A 24,736-nucleotide genomic window follows, 5' to 3' on the forward strand; every position below is an offset into this window, starting at 1 on the left:
AGAAGTGCAATGGTGGTAATTTCAGTTCTGTCTGCTACTTGCATTGTTTTGGTCCTTGTAAGATTAACAGTCAGAAGAAGTGGTAAAAAAAAAAATACTGTAATGTAGACTTTGAATGACAGGAGAAATTTGCAGTTCAGCCACAGGTAGTAAAAAGGCTGAATATTTTGAAAACTTTTGGACATAATGATTTCCTGAAATAACTGGGGATATGTGCAAAGAGTTATCTGATTATGGTTGAGAAATATAAATACATATTCTAAATTCTCCTCGGTTGCACATCAGTTTAAAAATTAATGATACGAAAAAAAATTAATGGTACGTACATACAATGAATAGTTTATAACCACTAAATATCTCAGAATAATATTTAAAAATATGGGAGTTAAAATTTTAGAAAATAGTATATATAACATTATATCAAGTAATAAAAATAATACAGATATATATGTATGTATAAAAGAAATGTCTGGTAGGTATACAGCAAAATGTTAATGGTAATCTCTGAGTGGCAGAATTATTAGTGATTTTAATTTCTTTTTTTGCAATTTTTTATGTTTTGTAATTTTTTCGGTGACCATATATTACTTTTATAGCCAAGAACAAAATGTAATTAAAAGAAAACTCAAGCATAGGCCACCTCCAAAGCAAACCCAGCAATGAACTCTAAAGTATTTCAACTATGAACATTTAAGTAATTGGAAATTGGGAGGACCATAAAAAGTAATCACTGGGGGCTAGTATTTGAATGAAAAACCCAAAGAGCTTGTTTCGAATCATGTCGCCTTTCACATCACTAATATAATTAAAGCAAGTAAATCAGTTGGGCAACATGCCACTCACCCTTCAGACACACGTCACAGCTGTCTGCATGCTCACTATCTTCACCTTGCTCAATTTTTACAGTTTTTAATATGAATATCAATTCCCTTTTTCATAAACCTAACCTATAAATGCCACAACCCCACTGAGGGATTTCCCCAGGCTTCATTTTAGGCTCCACAAGAAAGGATGTAAAAGAGACCTTTCTTTTGTAAAGTGATTCTATAATTCTGTCCAATATCCATCATTTTCAAGGCCAAGTAATCATATTTAATAGATCCTAAATTACATTCTGTCAGGCAAGGATTCCCTGGATGATATTAACCAGAATGGTGGACCGACAGTCAGAGGCCTGAAAGTAAGATATTGTTCTACAAAGGGCTTACAAGCTTTTCCTTGCAGGGGTCAACCCCACTAAGTTTGTGGTGGTGCAGGATCTGTGCCTTCACCACAGTCCTCAGCATTCCCTGAATTTCCCACAAACCAGCTCCTGATTTCCTGTCTTAAAGTCACTTTTAAAGTTAAATAACTTGGCACATTTTTTACCCTTTCCTTTGAGGAAATTGCCATCGTGAATTTATTTTTACAGTACTGCTCTAGCAAGACAGCTAGATGTGTAAGCATCTACCTACGCTATCTATCCACTTAGAGGAAAACTGGGAGAAAGTTGGAGAGATACCATTATGCCTGTGCTGTTTAAAAGAATGTTACAAAATATAAGGTTGGAGATTATTTCTTGACAGGAAAGATTATAAGGTCATGATGTCAGAAAATGAGTGCAAGGGCAGATTTTCCTTTGAAAAAGGAGGAAATCTTGGACTAGGTTTTCCTTAGGGTAAAGTTCCCATCACTCCTTTTTTGAGCACCTCTATAGGAGTAGTTTTTAGCTTGTGGATTTTACATCTCAAAGGTGCTAAAGAAGAAGAAGGTAGTAAAAATAAGCATCTCCCCCTGTTAAGGAAAATTTAAGTTTTTGGTACTTCAGTTATTGAAATAATTCAAGCACAAATCCTTATTTTAAACTGAATCAAATTCAAAATTTAACTATTGAGCTCCTGCAGTTGCCTAGCCACTGCTCGTGCCTTTATAAACGTTAACTCGTTTCATTCTTACAAAGGCTCTGTAACCTATGGATATATTTATCCCAGCCTTAGGGATAATGCCTATAAGTAGACCATTTCTAAAATCTTTGGATGTTTTGATAATCTGTCTCACCACACAGAATGGGTGTTCTTGTTCTGGAAAAAGTAATCCCAGCCCAGTTGCTCCAAACTTTAGGTTATATGGATATTGAAATTCTTGCCTAAAGAAAACAGTTAAAAATATCAAAGGATGGAGTAGGAAGGAGGGGATAATGGTGGTTAGTGTTTAACATTCTAGAACAAGAAGTAGGATAATGAGTGTTAACACATTAGAAAAAGAAAAAAAATATTAAACCTTTACCACAGTACTTGGTTTTTCACCATTTTGAGGGGCAAAAATAGTTTACACAAAGAAACTGATTCTGTCTCTTTCCTGGCCAGTTTTCTTACTTTTACCCTTGTTTTGTTTGAGTTCTCAGGTTTCTGTCTTGTCTTTGCTTGTCTTTACCAATTCTTCTATTTTTACTCACAACTCTCCCTTCTTATTTCTATCTTACCATCACTCCTTCTCTTATCCATTTTCCCCCATGCTTAAAAAAGAGAAAAAATAAAAGAAATCCAGCTTTTGTGTTCTCCCTCGTAAGTACAATAAAACACAGGTGCAAAAATTGAAGGAAGGAATTGGCTAGTTTCACAATCATTTCTTCCATCTTTCATCATCATCAACTCCTCTCGATACTCTCTTCTTCTTTACTTCTTCCTTCCTAATAAGTAACTTCTTTCTTTTCAATAAATCACGAAGGCTAAGATTTAAAAGCACTTTACCAGATTCTGATACACTGCAGCAGTTTCATTTTCCTATCAATCTAACCCAAATTGGTTTCTTATTGTCAGAGCTTAGGTGCCACCAACTTTCCTGCTGTGTTCAACAATGGAAATTCTCGGTAAAACCTGTATTGTCATTTATTTCCGCTGTGGAAATATTAAGCAAGCTGGAATGTAGTGATTAATTTTTAAAATCATAACACAATTATTAGGGTAATGAAAATTTCACAATTTTCTTGAGTATGAAGTTGGATTTCAAAGGGAGCGATCATTTAAAATCTAACCTCAGGTCTCTGTAGACTTTGGTCCATTATTATTCATTTTGCCTGGACATTTTAATATATGACTTACCTTTTTCTCAGTGCCATTGAGTAAAAAAAGAAAGAGTTGTCCCTCTTTTATCTTTTAATGGGTTTATTTTAAATGGGTTTGTCTATTTTCACCTCTGTTGAATAAACAATGACAGCTGTTTGTGTCACAGTTTATATTTTTCAGAGAACTTTCATAGCATTACCTACTTAATTGTTATTAAAACACCAAACACTTGTTGAGCACTATGATAGGTATTGTAGTCCAACTTTTTCTTTGAGAGGCTGGGGGAGAGACTACGAGGGCACATGTCTTGACTAATGTGTTATGAACTTTAATAAATGTATGTATATGGTACTACATGGACACTGTACCTAATTATTAATTATATTGTTCTCCATTAGCACTTATTATCTTAGACTTTAATTTGGTGTATTATATCAGTCAGCTTCTCCAACCAAATTGTGATAGAGAAGACATTCATCTCTGCATTCCCAGCATCAAACACAGGGCTTTGAACATGATGGCCAATTACTCTTCAATGAATGGCTGAATATAATTAGTATAGACATATAGGCATTCATTTTATATGTTATAAGTGTATGTATAGCTATGTAGACATAAATTCATTTATGTGATATATGAGGGTGAGTCAAAATTATCCACACTCTGACTGTAGAATTTATTTTAATTAACTTTTAGAAAAGATAAATACAACATTTTTGACATAATCTCCTTGCTTTTCAATACACTTTGTCCATTGTCTAAGCAAGCTTTCATAGTCCCTCATTAAAAAATGTTTTAGGCTGAGCTGTGAGCCATGAAGGCACTGCTGTCTTCACTTCATCAGAAGTGAATCTTCGTCCTCGTAGGGCTGCTTTCAGGGGACCAAATAGGTGAAAGTCCAGTGTAGCAAGGTCAGGACTATAGGGAGGATGCTTTAACACCTCAAAACAAAGTTTTTGCAGAGTGTTGACAGTGTGGGCAGAAGTGTACGGACATACATTGTCATGCAAAATCACAACGCCCTTGGATAGCAGTCCTCTGCGTTTAATCCGAAGTTTAGGCTTCAGCTCTTCAATAAGCATCTCACTGTAATGAGCACTGTTGATTGTTGAACCTTTTTCCTGATAATGTTCCAATACTGGCCCTTGAGAATCCCTGAAAACTGTAAGCATCAATTTTCCAGCTGATGGTTGACTTTTGAACTTTTTCTTGGTCGGCAGTTGAGGATGTTTCCATTCCATACCCTGCTGTTTACGTTCAGGCTCATAGTGAATCCATGTCTTGTCACCAGTAGTGATTCTCTTTAAGAAACTTTTACCTTTCTTAGAGTATCGGTCCAAATTTTGCTTGCAGATATCCAAACGCTTCTGTTTATGCTCTTCTGTGGGTTGTTTTGGTACCCATCTCTCACAGACTTTTCAAAACCTAAGTCTGTCATGGATTACTTCGTTTTGAGGTGTTAAAGCATCCTCCCTATAGTGCTGATCTTGCTACATTGGACTTTGACCTGCTTGGTCCCCTGAAAGCAGCCCTACGAGGACGAAGATTCACTTCTGATGAAGTGAAGACAGCAGTGCATTCGTGGCTGACAGCTCAGCCTAAAACATTTTTTAATGAGGGAATACGAAAGCTTGTTTGGACAGTGGACAAAGTGTATTGAAAAGCAAGGAGATTATGTCAAAAATGTTGTATTTATCTTTTCTAAAAGTTAATTAAAATAAATTCTACAGTCAGAGTGCAGATAATTTTTGACTCTCCCTCATATGTTTATATATTATGTATAAAATATATTTAAAATATATATGTTTGAATTCAGAATTCCAAGAAAGAGAATCTTTCATGTAATATGAGAAAAGAATTGTTTTTTGGTCAACAGAGGTACCGTCTTTGTGTGACTACGAAGCCAGTGTATAATATGTGGCTATGTTAGGTTTCAGCTCCTCACAATGATGTAGCTGTGATGGTCAAGGTCAGACTTCTGAGAAAAATGAAATTCCCAAATTTCCTTTCATTTTAAGGAGTGAGATCCTTCAGGTTTCTTGCTCTTGCTCTTCCTTCTCAACATGATTAAAATGCATGTCTTATTTAGGAGCCTATATTATCTTCTGTCTTCAGTTAGTAAATGCTTCTGACCTGTTAACTATGCGCCACATAACGGGTTTCTGTGTATTTTCTTCAGCCGCTCGCTGCATCAACTTCAGCTGCCTGCTGACCCACCATCCTAACTGGATTTGATCGCCAGTTTTGGGCGGTGAAGAGAGCTAATTGACGTGAGGAGGAAGATACGAACTCAGAACCTGGATTTCGCACCTGTAAGTTGCATAGAAAATACTTGGTCAAATTTCTAGAAGGGATTCATTCTTTTTCTTTGCTCTTTGATATGTCATATTTGGAGAAATATTGGGCTTATGTAGTTTTACTTAAACAAATGCTGACAGGAAGATAAAAATACTTTCCTTTTTGTGAAGACTCTGCTGAAAGAAATCTTCTTTCCTGTGGCCTTTTATCTGGGCAGGTAGAAGCGTGCATTTCAGCACCAGCTTTACTTGCGGCACATCAGTTTAGTTGCCGTGTTTGCTTTATTTGTATTCCTCTGGCTCTGGAAGTGGGCTTCTCACCCACAGCTATGGGCTTCCCTTGTTCAGGAATGGGGATCTAATGTGAGCTTTAACATGGGATCATTGAGGAGCCCCCACCATCTCTGAGTTGGTCCTCTTTGTTGGCTCTACTAGGATGAGCTTTAGCTATTTTCTGTGGGCTGGGTGCCCTGTGGGGAAATGATATCAGCTGCTGACAGTGTGCCCTCACTGGTCCCACACATTGCCTCTACTGAGGATCTTTACTAACTGTCTGTTCTGTGCCTGCCTGGATAGACACCTGCTCTCTAGTCCTCAAGAGACTACACTGTGTCTTCCCCGTCCTTTCTCCTTTGGGCTGATGTTTTGTTTCAGCCCCACTTCCTAGACCCACATCTCATTTCTTAAAATAGTCATCCTTTCGTCATGATGACCTCCTGTGTGGATCTCTGACTTCCCAGACCCTGAAAGTCTCCATTTTTCCCAGATGGCTTCAGCCTTCTCAGTTTTGTCTGGCTGTCCCACTCAGTTTTGTTTAAGATAGTAAGGGAAACCCAGATGTGCTGCTCTATTGGAAAAAGAGAGAGTTAACCAGCTTTTTCGGGATCAGCAAAATGATGATTTATGCAAGACCCTTTTAACTGTACTCAGAAAAGCTCCTCTGGATCATTTCATTCAGAGGTCATTAAGACCAGGAACTTAGGATCCTGGGACAAAGTCTCAAAAGGTTTCCCTACAGCCCTTGTTTATTACCAAACTCTCCCTTCAGCGTATGCATTCCTTGGCTGATAGGTGAAAGGAGGAAAGTAGTCCTAGCTTACCTCTCTGTTGTCTTTTCACTTGCTGTTGCCTTTTGTACTTTACTGCATTGCCTCATGTAGACTAGCACCATCCTTGATATGCTGAGGGTGTCAGTCACAGACCCAACAATAAACAGAAGCACATTCAAAGGGGCTTAGGGGAGTTTAACAAAGAGGCTCTTTATAAGGGTGTAGGCAGGTTTAAGGAAAACCAAAAAAGGATGGTGAAATATCCCTAGGGCTCGCAAAAGCTAGGAATCTTCACCAGTGATAGGCTTGTAGGGGCAGAGGAAGGAAAAGCTACCAGAACTCTGAGAGAGGGCTCTAGCTGTAGAATGGTGGAGGCTGTGGACTTCTGGAAAGAAGCCACTACCAACCCTTGGTTATGCAAGGAAAGACCTTTGACCTTACTCTACCCCCTTCTCCTCCCATCATCACATCTCCAACCCATATCTTGCAAGTGCCTTCTATTATCTGAATCCAGCCAGAAGGCAGATGGGAAAGGAACTGGGATGATAAAGAGAACAGAAGTCCGTCTTCCAGGGACAGAGAAGGTTGGGGAGGGTGGAAAGTGCCTCTGGAGGGCTGGCGCTGAAGCCCTGGCACAGCGAGCAGTTGATCCTCAGCTGAGGCTGCCTTTTTATACCATAAGAGGGTTTCACTGTGGTGAGTAGCATATGTCGTTGAAGTCTCTTAGAAGCTTCTATAGACATTTTCCCTCTGTGAATAGCTATTTTTCTAAAGCAGTCAAATAACGTGGCAGGTAGAAGTTTCCCTATGGCCTTAGGGTCTCCCTGGGTCTTTGGCTTGCAGATTTCTCTCATAGCTCCTTAGCCTCTGGCATCTTGTGGAAGTTGCTCCCCGGGTAGCTACATTGGACAAAACTGCATTTGACTTTGATGCCCTTTTTAGTTGTGTTCCTTTCAGCAGTGGATAGCAAATCACAAACCAAACTCCTCTCCCCCTCCCCCTCCCCCCCCACTTACGGAGAATTTGAAAACAGGGTCTTTTCATCTTGGGAGAGAAAAGCAGATTCTCTGGATAGGAACTGAGTTGTTGCTGAGGTGAGTGGCAGGAGATCCACTTAGATATAGCCTCTTCTGAGCTTGTGCAGCTTTACAATTCAGCATTTCTTCTGGAGATAATGTAGTGAATTTATATAGACCAGATCCAAAAGGGGCAGAGAAATGTACTATGAGCTCCAGATATAGGCTCTGAAATGGGGGTCGGGGACAGCACGGAAAGCAAAGGAGGCCACTTTTTTTTCAATGCATAAAATTGTAAAATTCTGTGTCAAGTGGAAGTTTTAGATTTCTCTGAAAGGAGAGGTTTGGAGTTGGTGCCCTCTCCTTTACATTGTGACAGAATTCCCTCATGACGGCTGTTCTAAAGGAGCTATAGCAGGGCTGCTTGGCCCTCCTGCAGACATCTGCTTCTGTGAGGGGACGCCTGAGCTGGGTGATCCCGCAGTTCTTTCTGAGACACACCTGCCAAGCCTTAGGAAGAGTGCAGTTAAACCATGGAGGGAGGTTAGCACCCGTGCTGACCCTTTGACAGGGACCCTGGTGAGAAATGTTTTGTAGCCTCTCCCGGCCTCCCTTGGAGAGCTGAGAGCTTTGAGAAGCTGTCTTCCCAGACCAAGCAACATGTAAAGTTCTCACACCATGTAACCTTGGAGTTCTACAATGTGTGCTAAGCAGCATGTTTCCTACGGCTCTGACGGCAAATATTTTTTGCACTCTTGGTCTATGGAATTTGGTGATCATTTCACTTGGAATTAGGGTGACTGACTCATCTTGGTTTGCCTGGGACTCTCCTGGGTTTAGCACTGGAAATCTGGTGTCCTGGGAGTCACTGTACTCAGTCACCCTCATTGGAATCTTGTGACTGTGCGATGTGGAGGGAGGCCTGGACTGTGGTGTGACATACCTGAGCGTCAGAACCTGCAGAGTCAGATCTCCGCTCGAAGTGTGGCTGTGACATCTCATCCTTCTCCAGGTTCCCAGGGATCCATGAACTGAACGTTCTTATTCCTATCTCACAGAGCACTTTGGGTGGTTGTGGGTGAGCTGAGGTTCAAGTGCAATAATGCATGTTAAAGCTTTTTGTAGATAATAAAGCACTATGCAGATGCAATTATTTTGGTTACATCATACTTTCTTCATTGATAATCCCTGACCCCGAGCACATATGGATCGCTCAACTTTGGGAAAGAAAAGGATCTAATAAATATTATTAATTTATTATGTTCATTAATATTTAATACATTTGTCAATAATTTAATGTATTAAAATAATAAATATTAAGTACCTCCTCTGTCCACTGAACATTGTGATAAGTACTTTATATACATCATTGCTTTTAATCCTTCTAAAAATTCTGTGAAATAGTTACTATTCCCTGTTGCCCCTAGAGTCATTTCCTTAATACAAGAGTTCTGGTCTCTTTTGGTGTAGACTCAGGGCTGATGAAAGCAGATAAGCCAGTATAAATTACCTGGGCTGGCTCCCAGAATGGGCCAGCTGTTTTGCATATCAGCATAAATCCTGTATGCAGACTTCTAGCTGGTCAACCCTTGAGGATCAGGTGAGGCCCAACCTACCCTTGGTGGCCCTGCTCAGACCGTGAGGTCTGCAGGTCTAATCTGAGCCATCCTGAGCCATTTGACACAGTCCAGCATTCTGAAAGGCATAGGAGCATGGGCTCAACTCCATTGTAATATAGACACTTGGAAGCTTGTATATTTTTCCTTGGTTACTAAAAGAGTTTCCAGAGAATGTCAAAAAAATTATTGTACAGACATGATAAAAAATAATTTTCTAAAAGACATGTTTGTATACACAACCTATCCTTTTAGTATATTTTCATCCAATTTTTACTTATGATTGTTTAAAATTTTATGCAAGCATTCATCTTTACTTTCCATTGAGTTAATTTTTTTTTAAAAATGCAGTTGTAAAGTTCACTTCTTACTAATTTAGCCTTCACCTATTAAATCATTAGTGTCCATAGATTATCCATGATACATTTGATATAACAATTAAATCATGATGTTAAACCAGTTTCCACTTATCAAGAGATGTTTTCTCAAGGCCCTTGGAACCCACATCCAAGGCACCAATTTGCTCATAGAAAGAATCTGAAGGAAGATCTTTTACTCCATGATAGCAGCTAAGTTTGAATTATGTTATCCAAAGTATAAATTTCTTTCCGTTAGTCAAATTAAAGTGCTCAGACAAAATAAACAAATGGGACCTAATTAAACTTAAAAGCTTTTGCACAGCAAAGAAACCATTAACAAGATAAAAAGACAAGCCTCAGAATGGGAGAAAGTATTTGCAAACAAAGCAACTGACAAGGGATTAATCTCCAAAATATACAAACAGCTCATGCAACTCAATATCAAAAAAACAAACAACCCAATCAAAAAATGGGCAGAAGACCTAAATAGACATTTGTCCAACAAAGACATACAGATGGCCAAGAGACATATGAAAAGATGCTCAATATCACTAATTAATATTATTATATTATTATTTTTAAAAATTTCTTTAGTTAATTTTACTATATAAATTTCAGGTGTACAGCATTATTTTTTTAACTTTTTATTTTATATTGGAGTATAGCCATTTAACAATGTTGTGATAGTTTCAGGTGCACAGCAAAAGGGACTCAGCCATACATATACGTGTATCCATTCTCTCCCAAACTTCCCTCTCATCCAGCCTGCTGCATAACATTGAGCAGAGTTCCCTGTGCTATACAGTAGGTCCTTGTTGGTTATCCATTTTAAATATAGCATTGTGTCCATGTTGATCCCAGACTCCCTAACTATCCCTTCCCCTCCATCCTTCCCCCCATCACTAATTATTAGAGAAATGCAAATCAAAACTACAATGAGATATCACCTCACACTGGTCAGAATGGCCATCATCAAAAAATCTACAAACAATAAGTGCTGGAGAGGGTGTGGAGGAAAGGGAACCCTCCTGCACTGTTGGTGGTAATGTAAATTGACACAGCCACTATGGAGAACAGTACGGAGGTTCCTTAAAAAACTAAAAATAGAACTACCATATGACCCAGCAATCCCACATGTGGGCATATGCCATGAGAAAACCATAATTCAAAAAGACACATGCACCCCAATGTTCATTGCAGCACTGTTTACAGTAGTCAGGACATGGAAGCAACCTAAATGTCCATTAACAGATGAGTGGATAAAGAGGATGTGATGCATATATACAATGGAATATTACTCAGCCGTAAAAAGAATGAAATTGGGTCATTTGTGGAGATGTGGATGGACCTAGGGTCTGTCATACAGAGTGAAGTGAGTCAGAAAGAGAAAAACAAGTATCGTATACTAACGCATATATGTGGAGTGTAGAAAAATGGTACAGATGAATCTATTTGCAGGGCAGGAATAGAGACAAAGATGTAGAGAACCGACATGTGGACAAAGGGGGCGGGGGGGGGGGTGGGATGAATTGGGAGACTGGGATTGGACATATGTGCACTGCCATGTGTAAAACGGATAGCTGTGGGAACTTTCTGTGTAGTTTAGGAAGCTCAGCTTGGTGCTCTGTCGTGACCTAGATGGATGGGATGGAGGGGAGCAGTAGGAGGGAGGTCCCAGAGGGAGGGGATATATGTACACATATAGCTGATTTTTACTTCGTTGTACAGCAGAAACTAACACAACATTGTAAAGCAAGTATACCCCAATTAAAAAAAAAACTTTCAAAGAAATGAATTTTCCATAAATTTAAAGACTTGTATATACATTTAATACCTTTCAATGAAAATTCTTAGCCATACAAAGTAGTAAAAAAAAATACAGTGTTTCCTCCTAAATGATGTTAAAACAACTTCTTGGACAAATGGATTAAAAGACTGGGCCACAACTTTATTTCAGGCTAGCCACAAGGGATGAGACCTTTAAGTGTGCTGATTCAAGATTCCCTTTAGGGCTTTTATAAGAAAAGTGAATGGTTAATCATTGTTAAACCAAATACAAGAAAAAAATAATGTCTGGTTAAAGATTATTAGGCTAGCCAGTCAGCTGGGTGGGTAACCCTGGCTTCCCAGAAGTCCTTAATCTTATTTAGGTCTATCAGAAAATTGCTCAAGCATTTTAACAGCAATGCCTGTTACATCCCAGAGGAGGCTGTGAATTATATCATGTAAAAAGGTTCTGCCTTAGACCAGGTTTGGGACAATTTTTATTATCAATGTGAATGTAACTTTTGTGCCAAAATTTCTCATCAGTTTTTTGTTCTAAACTAATAATTTTTTCTTAATGTTTGATTTAAGGTGGTTAGTCCTTTTTGGAATAAAAGTATCAAATATTTCTTACCTTAAAAGAATGTTGCCAGATTTGAAAAACATAAAAGAGAAATGAAACACTTGTGAGAAATAGTAAGATTTCATAATGGAAATAGTCAGTACTAGAGTAGAGTGCAAATGTGATTTTAAAACAAGCCAGTAGTGTCTAGATCTATCCACTAATTAATAGGCAGTATATGGTAAACTATACCATGGAGGGGTGATAATATCCAGACCATGGGAAGTTCTACAGGACCGCAAATGGTTTCTCCAACAAATTGCAAGCTGAGAATGAGAGAGAGAGAGAGAGAAAGGGGAACCTATTAAAAAACACTTAAAAGACTTACCAATCAATCACACCATGTAGACCTTATTTGGATCCGAGTTCAAACAAACTCACTATAAAATAAAATGATATTCATGAGGCAGTTGAAAATTTAAATTCTTACTGGAAGTTTAATGATATTAAGGAACTATTGTTAATTCTTAAATTGTGTCAATAGTATTGAGTTTATATGTAAAAAAATTAACCTTATAGTTTAGAAATACATAGTGAAAAATTTGCAGATTAAATGATAGGATATCTAGGATTTACTTCAAAATAATACAAGAGGAAGAGGTGTGTGGATATAGATGAATACGATCAGCCAGTGTTGATAATTGTTGAAGCTTGGTGACGAGTACATGGAAGTTCATCGTACAAATATGCCTACTTTTTATATATGTTAGAATTCTCTTGAATAGAAAGTCTAAGTAAAAGGATGCCAGCAAGATTGGTTTTCTGAGCCACTGGTACTTTCATTATGTCTTTGACCAAATTCCTGTTCTATATTCTACAACCAGTGGAGCTCTGTGCACAAAAGAGAAGGTTGGAGGGCAGTGATGCCAATTACAGTACATGTGTAGAAATGATACCATAATGTGGTCAGCGAAAACCTTTCCTTTAGAGCATAACATAATAGAAGAAAGAAATTATGGCTAGACATGAAGAAATGGTTGTCGTTCTGTGCATTGTAGTGAAAAGGTAGCACTTATCACTTATAAAAAACTTGGAGTTTATTGGTTATGGATAGAGAGAAGGGAACCAAGTGAGAAAGAACATGGTTCCAAATCCTGCCGTGGACAGAACTGTTCTTACTTAGTTTAAAAGGTACTAGGCCTGTTATGGGAAGTTGGCTGGAAGGTTGGTTAGCCGCCCACCTGCTGACAGACAGCGTTGAGCTGACAGTCTTCAGCCAGACTCGTATTTATCTTCCTCTTTGTCTTCTTTCTTGTAACTTCTTCTTCCTTCTCCCTCCTTTGCATCCTCCCCTTTCTTTTCTTTTTCTTCTTTTCCATAAATGTTTCTCCCAAGAGAGAATTCTTTTGTTTGGCTTGCAGCAAGCTTGGGCTAAGATGCTGACATTTCTTGTAATCAATTTGAGAACTTGATTCCTTCAGTTTTTTCATCACATGGAAAGAACTGAATTGTTCGTCGGCACATAATAAAAAGCAGGAAGCTTGGAATTTCTAGTCTAGCAGCTCAGTGTTGGCAGTTGGAACCTTGAGAGAGAGGACGGAGAAAAAGAATCTGGAGAGAGAGAAGCCCAGCAACAAGGCCAGAAGCTGGGACTCTGGAGGGACACAACCAGGGAGAATCAACTTGACATTCTTTCCTGAACTGTGTTATTATTACTACTCTCCTCTGCAATTTCAGTAAATTACATTTGCATCCTTGAAGTTGCATAGGCCCAAAACCTTGGTTTCATCCTTTCTTCCTCTCATTCTTTTACATCTACATGTGGTTCGTCAGTAAACCCTGTTGGCAGACCTTGAATATATATCCATACACTCACCATCACCCTGCTGGTACAGTGGTTCCAGGCACCCTCTCTAACCTGGGTAATTCTAGTTAACTTCCAAATTCGTCATCCAGCTTTCATCTTTGCCTCTTTTAGTCTCTCCACAATCCAGGAGCCGATGGTCCTTCTAAAATGTAAGTCAGCATCACTCCTCTACTCCAAAGCCTGCGACAGCTTCCCAGTTCACTCTGAGTGAAAACTAATGTTGTCATACTGACCTACTGGCCTGCACAATCAGCTTCCAATCCCTCTGATCACATTTTGGCTTTCGTGGAATTCATTCCCACTGCAGCCGCAGCCACACTGGCCTCCGCTGTTCTTCCTTCAGGGGCTCTGCGCTTGCTGCTCCCTCTGCCTGGGACGTCCTTCCCCCAGGTAGGGACGTGGCTCTTTCCAACACTTCCTTTGAGTTTTGCTCAGTGTAAAGCCTCTCAGTGAAACCTTCTTGAGTCTTTTATTTAAAAAAGTCAACTTTCCTCCCAGCTCTCTGCTTCCCCTTTATTTGCTTTATTTGTCTCTGTGCACTTATTATTACCAGGCTCACTCTATAATGTCCTACTTATTGTGTCTGTTATCTGAATGTTTCCTCTGGAATGTAAGCCCCATGAGGACAGAGAACTTTGCAGCTTTTGTTTGCTGCTGAGTTCCCCAGGGCCCAAACAGGGCCTAGTCTGTAGTACGTGCTTAATACATATTTGTTAAATGAATGAATGAATTCCTTAAACTAATAAAATCTGTCACTCACAACATTCTTATGTGAGTAGTGGTTTGAGAGAATGAAGCAAAGGAGACAGGGTGCTGGTTTCAAACAATGAGATGCTGAGCTAGTAACACCAAGGTTTCGTGGGAATAGACATTTCAAGTGAGCCATGACACTGGAACTTGAGCCCCTGGAAAGGGCCTTTCTGACCTTTCCATGATAGCCCGAACTATCTTAGTTGGATCTTTAAACAAAGGCCGTGGTAGATTTGGAAATACTTAGGAACATTTGGTTACTTTAATAAAATTTAAAGTTACATTTTTGAGAAAAGAGACATTTTCTAATACTGGACATTTATACATGTGGTATTTTTGCAATTTGTTTCTCAAAAAAAAGTTTAAATATTTGAAATTAGACCTCTGGCAGTGTAAACACCTTAAAATCAAAGACAATCAAAGCTCTGTTTGAGATCTGCCAGGCACAAAACACAACCTGCAGTGTTGAAGCTGTGGGTGGTGAGGGTGGGACTGGGCAAGGTAGGGGCAGGCCCTGTACATTGACTGCTTCTCTGGGGGCCCTGAGAGTACACAGAGCAGGGATGGAGATACTGGTGAGGAACGGGGAGGACACCGTGGTGGGAGGTGCGGCCAGCCCTAGAATAAGGCTTGTTTCTATGCTGGCCCAGCTGGCCTGCAGTGACCAGACTATCGCAGGGCTTGTAGAAGGAAATTATTTTGTTGGCACTAAGAAAAAGATAAAAATTTAATTAAGAAAGAAAAGCCACCTGAATACATAAATAGAAACAACACACGCCCTGCCCTGCCTCCAGCCACTTTTGTTAACCTGTCATGCAATGGGCCCACTTCCTGTCTCCCTTTCCAGTCATCTTTCAGCCCAGAGATCACCATCTTTGAGGTTGCTCGCCACTCCTACTCCTTCCACACACAAACCTTTTAAGGCCTCTCTCAATGTTCATTTTTGTCTTACATAAAAATATTAGGGCCCACATTTGCCAGGGCCGGCTGTGCTGCTGAATAAACCTAAGAGTGGGTGCAGAAGCCTGAAGAATTGATTGAATATTCTATGCAGATGTTGGAGGAGGGGACAACGTAAAAGTACTTTATCAAAGTAAAAGTGGCGGCTGGGCTCAAGTGGGCATGAAGGGAGGGCCTGAATTCCCCCAGGGGTCTCACCCAGATTCCACCATACCCTGAAGGTATCCAGGGGTGGCTGTGTATCCAGAAGCACTGACGATGCTGAGGGCATTGGCCGGCAAGTTGCCGGAGGGCTAAGTGGGGCACCTGGCCCATGTGTACCTACGTATGTCAGTGTGTATGTCTGGGGAGGCTCAGGGCAGCGCTGGTCTGGAGCCCAAATGAGATTTGTAAGAAGACCTCAAGGTCTCCAGCAAGGCAAGACCCCCAGCAAGAGTGGAGGCGAGGCTGTTAGGTAGCTATTGGCACCACTGGGTCTGGCCAAGCTTAAAGCGAAACTAGAGGACAAGCTGCAAGCAGCAGGAGCAGCAGACCTTAGCTAGACAACAGCAAGTGGATAGACCAGTGACCAGGACCTGCAGACCAGGGAGCTAGAGGCCCCGGGCCCTACGTCCCACGAGGTTGCCAAGTTTAGGAGCAACCACCCAATCCCATGTGCGTTCATGTATTCGGATGCCGTCTTGGAGAGGAGCCAGGAAGGCGGACGGAAGACAGAGAAATCACCAAGTACCTTGACCTAGAACGGTGGAGCATTACACAAAGGGGCTCTAAGTGGTTTCCTTGGAACAAGGTGTATAGCAGACGGGACCTTAATTAGTTTTCTCGTTACTCAGCAGTTGGAAGTTCATAAAGATGTTCATCTAGTTATCTGAAACTACCAGTTTTCTTTTTCACCCATCTAATAAGAAGGGTGAATAAGTTACAACCTCATGATACGTACATGATTGTTGGCAGCCATACATTTAGTCAGTTCATACATTTGAAAGCTTCTGGATGTAGGGGAGTGGAGAGAGGGTGGGCTCTGACCTCACGCAGATCTAGGTTTGAACCTGCCTCTTCCAGTGGGCTCCCCCGCTGTGGGAACTTGGGCTAGTTACTTGACAGGTATGAGCCGTGCTTGTCTGTGAAATGGATTTAATACTGCTTACCTCTGAGGCCTATTCTGAAATCAAATGGCATCTGAATATAGAGTTAATCAGTGCAGGGCTGAAAATGCTCAACAAAGGTCAATTTCTTTTCTCCCCACACTGAATAATTTTCACACTGATAAACAAATGACAAATTGTCTCCTAGTTAATTTAGTTCAATTAACTCCCAATAAATTGACCTTAGTCTTTGATGGAATCATCCAAATAGGAGTATTGACATGTTAGTGTATACCATTCTTTATTTTAATCCACTTCCAACTATGACCTGTAGATGTCTCTGTGAATCTTCTTCTGTACCCAGTTAAAGCTAAAGGCACTGAAGACAGCTCAGTCATTTGTGTTAATGATTATTCATAAAGCACAGGGGTTGCTGTGTGGGAAGGGAGAAAGCACTGGGCACTTTGCCTGTCCACTTACTGCCTCGTCCCCCAGCACAGGGTGACTTTCCTTAAACTTGACGCTTTGCACCGCATTCACTCTTGACCTTGCAGTGGTGGTGTAACCACAGAGGCAAGGGACTCTGGGTGGAACAGCCAAGTTCCTGGGGTTCTTTTATTGTCTTCCCAACCCACTCCCCATCTCAAATAGGATGAAAATGCAGGGCAAACACCTGTTTAAAGCTGCCAGGTGGTGCATTTTTCACTGGAAGCTGTTCTTTTCCACAGCACGTGATTTGACTTGCATGATTTGACCTGGGTGACAAGCTGAATAGGAGGGGGCTTCTGCCATGTTTTACTGTTTGGGGCAAAATATTTAGCATTTGTTTCAACTGACCCAAGCAACTCAAAGCAGAAGAAATGACGATTGAAAAGATAAGGGAGGAGAATTTAATAAATCATCTGTGCAACATTTTAAGTGACATTTTTTACCTCATGAAAATAGGATTCCTTAGAACCCTATAAAAAGGATACAAATATAGTTCATGAATCAATGGGCCTGGCCTCTCCTGGGCTGTATTTTATGTGGTGTAAAAGGCTTCTGGTGACTAATGTGATGTGGGGTGGTGGTGGGTGAGCAAGGAAAGGAGAGGATGAATCTCCCATCTGCATTTTGTTTCATTTTGAAGAGGCTAGAATGAGGATTTTTTATTTTAGGGTCAGGGCTTTCTTCCTGGCAAATGATTGAGACAGTTTGAGTGGAATAGGGTTTGTTTTGCTTTCTGGATTTCCTCAGCCTTATTTTTTGGTTTCTCTGCAGTCCCCTGGAGCTCAGGACTGTCTGGTCTTTTTGATCAAAGCTGAGGAGACTGTGAGCCGGCCTCCTTCTCCTCATGGAGTCCAGGCATCTGCTTTGCCCTGCTGTGAGTCTGTGCAGATGGCAGTGGTCACGTAGCGATTCACAGAGGATGAGAGTGAGACAGGGTCTGTGGTTCTCTTGTCTTTGGTGGAGAATGATCTCATACCCTTGGAGACATGAGTAGAAGCTATTAACCCCAGGGAGTTTGTTGGGGCAGAGGTACCTGAAATAAGCTGGGGATAGGAAGAAAAGAGACATAACACTTGAAAACATAGATATAGTAGCAGAATGTTAAATCAGCATGGAGCCCTGGAGCCAAGGGAGGGCAGAACCTGGAATCAGAGTCACAGCCACATGTGGGATTGTCCGGGGCTTGTTCTCTGGAGGGTCTCCTGTGCATGAGACCATGCGTTCTGTCTGCTCAGGATGCTCCTGGGTTATGCCTGTTGCCCAAGGCAGTTATCATAATACCCCTTTTACTCTTAAAAGAGTCCTGACTTGGGTGATAAATTCTATTGTCACTCTGCCTGTTCACCTTACTAGATCTTCCGTCAGCATCCCAAGAGGGTGCTATGCTTGACAGCTCAGTAATACTATCCAGAAAGCCTCTTAAGGACCAAGAAACTGGTCTATAATTGGGCAAGAGTTTTCTTTGAGAAGCATTGGGCTTCCTAGCTCCTACCGTGTGTTCACTTTTAATCGTATTCAAATTTCTTTTGATCCTCCCTGTCTTCTTCCTAGCTCGCTAGAAAAGGGTTGTTTTTAAAGTCAATATTATACTATAAATTATTTTTTCACTGAAAAGCATATTTACGTATTTCTCTATTAATGGACAGTCAGGTTGTTTCCAGTTTATGGCTACTACAAACAACGCATGTACATATCTACTTCCGGTTTGCTGCACGCACCTCTTTTTACTCATCTGTAAAAGAAGAAGTTATAGGCTAGGTGGCAGGATTAAAGGAGATAATGCTTATAAAAGCACTTTATATTGCCTGGTACAGTGTAAACAGGCAACAAAATTTGTTGTTATTATTTAAATATTTATTCCATAAATTATTTTTCTTTCTCTCAGAGAGGCCTGTCACTGGGCCTTCTCACTAGTGGAAATGGTGTCCCTATGTTCTTTCAAGGCCATGGCAGGATCATGGCATGTCTACATAAAACACCTTCCTAAAGCATCACTCAGCACCTTAACTGAGGGTTCCCAGTGAGGTCCCCAAAGTTCATATGGTCTACAGTCCCCCTCAGTTCCCAGTTTCAAAGTGGATGTGATGATTTATTCTTTTCTGCAGGGGCCAAGATGCCATTTGAATGTTGTCATTGAGACCTTAGACTTTCCTCTCATCTTTAAAGTATAAAATTCAAAATGCTTATAGAAGTGGAACTGAGAGGAGGAGAAGAGGGGACCTTCAAAAGGCTGCAAAGCAGAATGGGATGGAAGGAGTGGGCCTGCCACTCTTACAACATGAGGTTTGTTTAGAGGATCTCCTGTAGGGACCAGAGTGGGAAATGGCAGGCTAAAGAGCTGCCTCAACTTTCATGTTGGGAAATATGTTTTTCAGATGTTCATCCCAGCCAGAAATTGTCAGTATGATAAAGAGACAGCTGTCTGACTTCAAAAGAAAGTGACCTCCTGCCTCCTAAATATCTCTCTGCAGCCCAGGGCTTCCAAAAGGAGCCATCTCTGGCTGAAAACTGATTTTCTCTTTGCTGTTTTTTTTCTTAAAAGCTTTGAACAATATGGCAAAAGATAAGAAAGGAGGCTTTTGCTCCAGATGTGCAAGGTTTCCTAGAAGAAAAAAGATCTAAAAAGCTTCTCTACCACCTGTCCTGGTAAGGCAAAGAGAGGACTTGACTTCACATGAGAGAGCTTATCAAATAAAACCTCTGCTTGTCAGAATTTTCTCTCTAGTTGCCATCCTACAGAGACATATCCTGACAAGCTGTGGAGTCTCTCCATTGACCAAAAGCAAAAAGCAACAAGACAAACTAACTCAAAGTAGGGCTGGGTAGAACTGAGAGTTTATGGAGCTATTAAAAACTAAGGGAATGATGTTAGTTTTACCCAACAAAGAAACAGGAAACATTTCAGGAGATAGAGGCAGAAAAGAGGAAAAATAGTTTGACTTATTACCCATTTTTAATCTTGTCTACATTCACAAGACTTACAAAACTTAAACACAAGTAAAAATGAAAATATTGAATACATGCAAAGTTTCTATTTTTCAAGGCTATAGGAGTGACAGATGGTATTGTTATGGACTGAATGTTTGTGCCCCCCAAATTCATAAGCTTAAACCTTAACCCATCAATGTGATTTTATTAGGAGGTGGGGCCTTTGGGAGGTAATGAGGTCATGAGGACGGAGCTGTCATGAATGGCATTGGTGCCTTTATAAGGAGAGACATGAGCGCTTGTGCTCTCTGCTCTCTGCTAGGGGAAGGCACAGCAAGATAACAGCCATCTGCAAACCACATAGTGGGTTCTCACCTGATACTGGATCAGCTGGCACCTTGATCTTCAACTGTCAGCCTCCAAAACTGTAAGAAATAAATGTTTTTTGTGTAAGCCACCCAGGTGGTAATTTGTTATTACCCGAACTAAGACAGCGTTGATGAATTAAATTCACAGACACCCCAAACAAAATTTCATTTTGATTTTTAGTTTTAATTTTTTTTCTCAACCAGAGAGTCTAACAAAAGTAAACCAAACTACTTTGAGTTTCAGAAACTTTCTTTTCTGTCTCTGTACTAATGAGTTATGTAAATGACTATTGACAAAGTAAGGAAAGAAGCAACAGGACTCATTAGACCACATTGTGGGCATCTGTGGAAAGACTCTATGGGTGAGGGTGACTCAGGTGTCAGCATGAGAGAGAAACAGCAAATCGGGCTCTCAGCCTTGCCGCTGTGCTGAGAGGAATATGGAGACTAATTTGGAGGGAGCCAGGCAGTGGGATAGTTGCAGGATACACACTTGCAATTAGTCCTCACAACAGCCCAGTGAAATGGAAATTTGTTTCTCTGTCCTAAGTATCATGGTCAAAGTCACACATCTAGAAGTGGTGGGACCAACATTGGAACAAAGATCAAAGAAGAACCAATGTATTGATATTTGTTGTGCAGTGAGCAGGTGTATTTGCCCTGTAATTTGAACTGAGAGACAGTTATGAAAGGTTCTACAGCAGATTGGCCTTGTCAGTTTTTGAAGAACACTAAGATGGTGGCTTATTTATTTATGTCTTGGCTTTACGGATTGACTTTCTTCCAGAAGGCAACCCCAATTGGTACATACATTTGCTCTTACATATTAAATCACTCTTTTTTTTTTTTTTGGAGAAAAGAGATTGACAACAAGTTTCAGGTAGACTTGCGTGCTCTTTCTCGTTCTGTATTGTGTTTTTCATTTGCCTCTGGGGGTAGATTATTTTCCATTCTCAGCACCTGTGTTTCCTCCTCAGCCTTTCTGGCTGCTTGTCTGGCTGTTTTCTACTTTCCAAACCTTTAAACAACTCATAAATTCAGTGTTCTCTGGTCGCAGTTTTGAAATCACAAGTTAAATGGTTTTGTCAGCTCAATAAACTCTCTTCACTTAAAAACAATAAAATAAAAAGGAGGATTAACAGGCATCTGGAAGAAGCTCTATATCTTGGCAAGAAAGATTAAGCTTTCCCCAAAGGTACCATGGGATTTAGAGAAGAAACTGGCTGGATTTGTTTCCTCACATATCTCAAATATTAATAATAAGATGGCCAACACCATCCTAATTATTTGTGTCTCTATGCATGTTTGTGGGCTCAGAGAGCCAGTGGTAAGGGGACCTATACTGTAGTCACAGGACTCTGCTCTGTGGGAAAAGCAGCCAATAAGACTCTTCCTCTCTGATGATTTTCCACTCCTCTTTATAAGAGGCAAACTTCTAGACTTCTAGAACATTCTAGGTTTCTAGACATCTTGGGCTTCCAAACGTTCTGTGGTTGGGTTACCCATCTACAGTTTAAATGACGTGGGCTCATGCTTGGGAGGGAACTGGTCACTGCCTTGCCTGATCTTTCACCTTCGTTCTCACTACTAGCTCAACATGAGATTCTGAATGTGATGGGAAACTCCAGCAAGGAGGCATCTGCCTTGTGAAAATGCCACCTCCTACTTCTCCTGCTTGGGAAGCCTGGACCATCCAGGCTCTGCAAAGCCTTTAGGCCTCAGGCCTTTTGTGTCCCTCCTGGAAGGGGGTACATGCAGGCTGAATCTGAAAGTGGGCAAATTTAGTCAAAGATAGAAGAAAACAGAAGCTGATTTCTCAACAAAAGAGTTGTTGAGTGTCTGGGATATGTTTTGTCTTTGTATCCCTAGTGTCCTTAGCATAGTGCCTGGCATGGACTGGATACTTAAGAACTGTTTTCTGAATGACTTAATGAATTTGAATAGCTGCTTTCAATAGCTTCGCCAATGTAGACAGATGGTTTTACTGCTTTGCTGCACAAAGGTGGTCTTTTGAGAGAATCCTAGGCCTCATTAATCTATGCATCCAGTTGACAGATACTACTGAGCACTTCCTATGTGCCACTTAGCACTTTATCTGAAATTGTCTAGTTTATTTATATTCCCTATCCCCACCCGACTGAGCCCTGGAACATAAGCTCCAAGAGAGCAGTGATATTGCCTGTCTTGTTTATTGCTGAAGCACCTCGAGTAGAGCTTAGGGACAGAGAAGGGCCCTCAAAACGGACAGATTGAACTTTTTTCCAGCTAGTGTTACACAGCTTGCAAGTGGGTCCAAATCATTTCATGTACTAAAACCCAGTGATGGCTGGGGGAAGTGTCCCTTGTGTTGGCCTTGGCATCTTCTTGCATCACAAGCCACTTCTTCACCTATGAATCAGCTTTGTTCTCAGCCCAGTCTAAGTCCCAGGCTGACCCTGCATCCTACACCAGCTGACTGAATTAGAGCGGATATACAGATGATGGAGATTCTTCATATTTTTGCAAAGTTCAGTTTTTAAGATACGGAGTCTGGTATTTCTTTGTTTTCGTCATTTCTGTTCCTATCGTATTTCATAAAATCCATAAAATGCCAGAGGTCAAAGGTGCAGCTTTCCTCTGGTGGAAAAATGCTTGACTAATGCCTTTGGCAAAACCGTTTTCTCTGTACTGTGGGCTTAGATGGGTCTCATAAACCTCCCAGACTTCAGGCGCTTAGAGAATAACAGAATAACTTCTAGACTGAAGGCTGCTTACAAGACTTTCCCAGGCCCCTGGGATGTCCTTTCTTCTACAGCTGCTTCCTGAGTCCCTGTGCAGGACCCACTTTCCATTACAGAGGGAGAGAAGCTAAGAGGGAGAAAGATATTTGCATAGAATACCACAGTTTACAAACTTTTTCATATGTTATCTTTTTAAAGTCTTTGCTATTAAACTGTGAAATGTGTGTCATTCCAGTTTTAGAGATGAGGAAATAGATGCTTAGAGAGTTTAAATAACACAGGAGCCAGAAATGGAGCTGTCATTCCAACCCAGGTCTCCAGAATATGAACCCTGTGTGTTTTGCCATTCCCCAGCTATGTCATAAATGAGTCTCTGAAGTTTGCTTGGTATTTTGTTTCCTGGTTACTTCCCTGTGGACATTGTGGTTCCCCACATTTGTTAAGCTGGTTCATGTGTTTAGGCCTCTCTGTAATGCTCTGCTCTCTGCCTGGAAGAACTTCCCCACTTTATTCATTCATTCATCCCTCAAATCTGAGCTCAAGGGAGAAGCACAGGGGTAAGAATGGGCCCTGGAGTCACACCTTCTGGGTCCAAATCTTGGTGCTGCCATTTATCCTCTGTTAGACTTGGTGTGGTGGTTTAACCTCTCAGTCCTTTTTTTCCCCATCTGTGTAACAGGAAGAATTTTAGTGCTTATTTTCAAAGGCTGGCAAAGAAGAAATGTAAATACCACATTGCTTAAAGAATATTCAGTTTGCTGTTGTTCCCTCCCAATTTAGAACCATGTTACCAGTCTCCCCTGCCTCTCTAAAATTGCCTCTTGATGGTCCTGGGGTTTCCAATCAGTCACCCTCCCCAGAGAAAGGAAAATGAAAGGGGGAGAAAAGAGAGAAGAGAAAAAAAAGAAGAGCATGGAGCAAATAGAGAAAAACATCAGATATAAAGAAAACTTTGTCAGCTGAAGGGAAAGAAGGAATATTAAAATAAATGTATCAGTGTTTTTCTGGGAAGGACTGGGGAGAAGAGAGGAGAGAAGTAGCTAAAAATGGCACCGCCTGTCCTGGCAGACGTGTCCTGGCTCAGAAAGACCTGCTCTGAATCCAGGAACCAGCGTAGGAGTCTGGAACCCAACTCAGCAACTCAGGGAGGAGAAGGAAAGTATGAGAAGAGCTGGCTTAGAAGGAAGGAGGAAGGATGACAGGAATCATCTTTGTATAAATCCAAGTGGCATTTGGGATGTACTTACATTTTAAGGAATTATGGGTTTTTCTAAAGGACAAGGTTTTATACACTTTTTTTGCTTAGTAACAAGACCCACAAAAGGCATGTATTCAGCCAGGATGTCCGTTGCTCAGCTCATTAAAATATTAAGTGGAACACTGATGACAATTACATAGCATGGAGCCTTTTTGTCTGTGAAAGTGTGCCTTTCAATGTATAACAAAGGTCAAAAGTTTGTTTTGTTATTTTATTGTTTCTTTTTATCTTAGACTTTTGATGGAGTTCCTTTCAGTGGGTAAAGTGGTTGCCATGTTTGGTGGGGATAATTTGAGGACAGGAACACTTGAATGACTCAGAAGTCTACTTCTGGATGGCAAAGAAAGTCTCCCTTAACGTCTCTCTGGGATAGCATTCATTCATCCAAAAAGATTTGCTGAACCTCCTCTCCGTGTCAGGCCTTGGGCTGTATGTTGGAAATACAGGACTGAGCAAGATAGATACTAATGGATACCATCCTCATGATGAGACCTTTGGCTCCTACTCAGGTCTGTTTATTTGGGCCATACCTCATGTTCAAAATCTCTCTCCCATCACATAAAATGAACATGTCCTAAGACTTCCCCTGCCAGGCTCTGCTATG

General features: G+C 40.7%; 1 long non-coding RNA gene across 1 annotated transcript in view; it reads left to right on the forward strand.

The window, feature by feature from the left end:
* The window catches only part of LOC130845018 (uncharacterized), a 114,594-nt gene that overhangs the window by 39,129 nt on the left and 50,729 nt on the right, over positions 1–24,736 (forward strand). The window contains exon 2 of the long non-coding RNA XR_009051306.1: positions 5,224–5,356. This is a non-coding gene — a long non-coding RNA (uncharacterized LOC130845018). The remainder of the gene's footprint in view (positions 1–5,223; positions 5,357–24,736) is intronic.

This window comes from Hippopotamus amphibius, chromosome 2 (genome assembly GCF_030028045.1).
Source record: "Hippopotamus amphibius kiboko isolate mHipAmp2 chromosome 2, mHipAmp2.hap2, whole genome shotgun sequence".
Taxonomy (NCBI): domain Eukaryota; kingdom Metazoa; phylum Chordata; class Mammalia; order Artiodactyla; family Hippopotamidae; genus Hippopotamus; species Hippopotamus amphibius.